Genomic DNA, 2,841 nt, shown 5'->3' on the forward strand with positions numbered 1-2,841 from the left:
GGGAATCACAACTGTACCTACCATCAGAAGTTTGAGAGAGAATTTTAAAGGGAAACACAGTAGAATTAAAAAGAAAAAGGAAAAAAATGGAATCTTCTCAAAAAGAAATTAAAAAAACAGGATGATACTCAATAGAAAACAGATGAGAAAAAAATTTTATTTTAGATATTTAAAATTTCTTAATACACTAGGTGGAGACTATTAGTTTAATGGGGTTGCTCCATATTTATTTAATATCCCCTATTAGTCTCAATATTTAGAACCATGTCTCTATGTAATTGAGTATTAGGTTACTAAAAGGTTTCATATTTTACACCTTCAAGGGCGGTAGTAAACATGGAAGAGAAGGAGAGGAAAAATGCCAGCTATAGGGCAGGCAGGGATAATACTGGGAACACTGGTTGCGGGAAATGTGCACTGGTGAGAGTTAATGTTGGATATAGCCTTGCATGTGGCCAAGCTGGGTTTAATCCTTAGCATTCCTTATTTTTTCCTGAATCTGATTTGAGTAATTTATGAGTAAGGAACCAGGGGTAACCCTTGAGCATCACTGGATGTGGTCCAAAACCAAAGAACAACAGCAACAAATCAGAAAACTGCTGTAATTAATCTCTGTCCATGTTCAGTAGTCACTCAGCATCTGTAGGCAGTTGGCACTTTGGTAATGAATAAGGTGTATGAATATTCTATCCTGAACTTACAGATATTTATTCTCTTGTAAACCAAGATTACCTCAGATAAAACTGGTAATAGGATTGATGCTAGGTCATTGTATACTTAAAATTCAACTATGAGTAATTTTGTAAGATAAAATTAATAAAAATTAATAAAAATTAATAAAAATTTTATTTAAAAAGAAAAAGCATTATGGAAAGTTCTGATAGCTTCAAGATTTCTCAGATTAAATATTTGAAGAAATAATCAATATTGCTTCTTGTTCATGCAATAAAAGTGGCCCAAGACCTCCATCTCCTCAATAAAACTAGATTATGATTTAAAGTATGCAAACTTTTTGGTTGTTTTAGCCACACCTGACAGTACTTAGGATTTATTCCCAGCTCTGTCTTGGTGATAACTCCAGTTGGTGCTTAAGGAATAGCTGTGTTTGGAATCAAACTGATATTGGTTGCATAGAAGATGCTTAGCTTACTTCAGCCCAACAATACGATTTGAAGGCAACTCTGGTCCAAAAGTTGAATGAATAATAGGACCTGGGAACTTCTCCTTAGAGTAGAGAAATTATGGAGCAATACCAACCAAGTTATTATATATAAAATAGAATTCAAAATACTAAAGACAATAATATGCAAAATCTATAGGTTTGGTTCTTCCCTTACTTTCCATATTTCCTTGAAGCTGCAGGTTGAACTGTTATCTACTGAGTGAAAATGGGAGGTAACAGGCAATAGATGCAAATAAAATAAAGACTAATAGTCACTCTTGTTGAACAGGACATCAAGTTGATGCTAACTTGTAGAAATTATCATTCATGACTATTTACTGCCTTTTAACAGCAATGCCACCAAGCAGTTGAAAATTATACCAATGGTTGGTTAAGAAAAGACATAGGTACCAGATTTATTTATTTGTTAAGATTTTGAAGGTGTGAGAGAGATCCAGAGAAATGCTAAGATGGGGATTCTCTTGCCTCTGTGCTCAGCGATCACTCTTGTTGGTGCTTAAGGGGACATGTGAAGTGCCAGAAATAGGTACCTCTTTCCCACACTTTTACAATAATGATTTTTTATTAAGATAATAAGGGTAAAAACACACACGGCTATGAACAGGCTTCACTACTAGCAGTCCTATATTGTGTTAAAGATCAAACACAACAAACAGGTGTCAGCCTCTTAAAAGCAAATATTTTAGCTACTGTACTATCTCCTCTGCCCAAGATCTAATCATACATAGAAGTCCTTTTCTGGCTGTTGTCAAAGATGCTGAGAGATTTATCTTTGAACAAGTTTTTTTTTTTTTTTTTTACTCAGACTATTGTTCTACCTAAAATGGTTTGGTTAAAATGTGTTTTTAGGATGTTATTAATTAAAACATATTGAATGACAAATTTTAAACTTTTATTTATCTGATGAAATCGTACAAACTTTTGTCTCAATTTTAATGTCCTATTTTCTTTACCACCACTTTCATTTGTTTCATAGAAATATAACAAGATAATAAAGGTATTTTTCTCCAGATAAATAATATGGATACTCAACGTTGAAGCAAAATGACAAAATACAAACCAGAGCAATTGGCAAAAGTTTTTTTATGATATGTATTTTAGTTCGTAGAAAACTGTTTAGTATGCACATGAAGTAATATATTCTCATCCTTGGAATCAGGGACACCAAATTTAATATCAAGGACACTTAATTTATTTACATTTATTTAGCTTCTCTTCTAAGAACTGACAATGTGAAGCAGTTGAGTTAGAATAAAACTAAACTATTCCTTTCAGACATGAGTACTTCTAACCACTTAGTTTTAGTAATGATTCCAGACTCGTATTAATGAACAGAAACAGCTCCTTTGACCATTTGTCAGGCAGTTTCTCATTCTATTGGAAATCCCTCTAACATTCTTTTTATTTCACAGTGTCAAATGTAAAATGGGTGCAGGATTAAATACAGACTAAAACAAAAATCTTTCAAAGTGTTTATATAGGAAACTACATCAAAGAGAGAATTATACTAAAATAGAATTCCTATGAGGTATGAGTACTGATTTGCTTGACTTGTTAGCATTGTTAAAGATAACTATTGGTTATTCTGTTAGTTATTTTGATTCAGGTCCCCTCAAGTCTGTAAGGAATAAAGACCAATGTAGACATCAGGCCAAACT

This window comes from Suncus etruscus, chromosome 11, assembly GCF_024139225.1.
Source record: "Suncus etruscus isolate mSunEtr1 chromosome 11, mSunEtr1.pri.cur, whole genome shotgun sequence".
Classification (NCBI taxonomy): Eukaryota; Metazoa; Chordata; class Mammalia; order Eulipotyphla; family Soricidae; genus Suncus; species Suncus etruscus.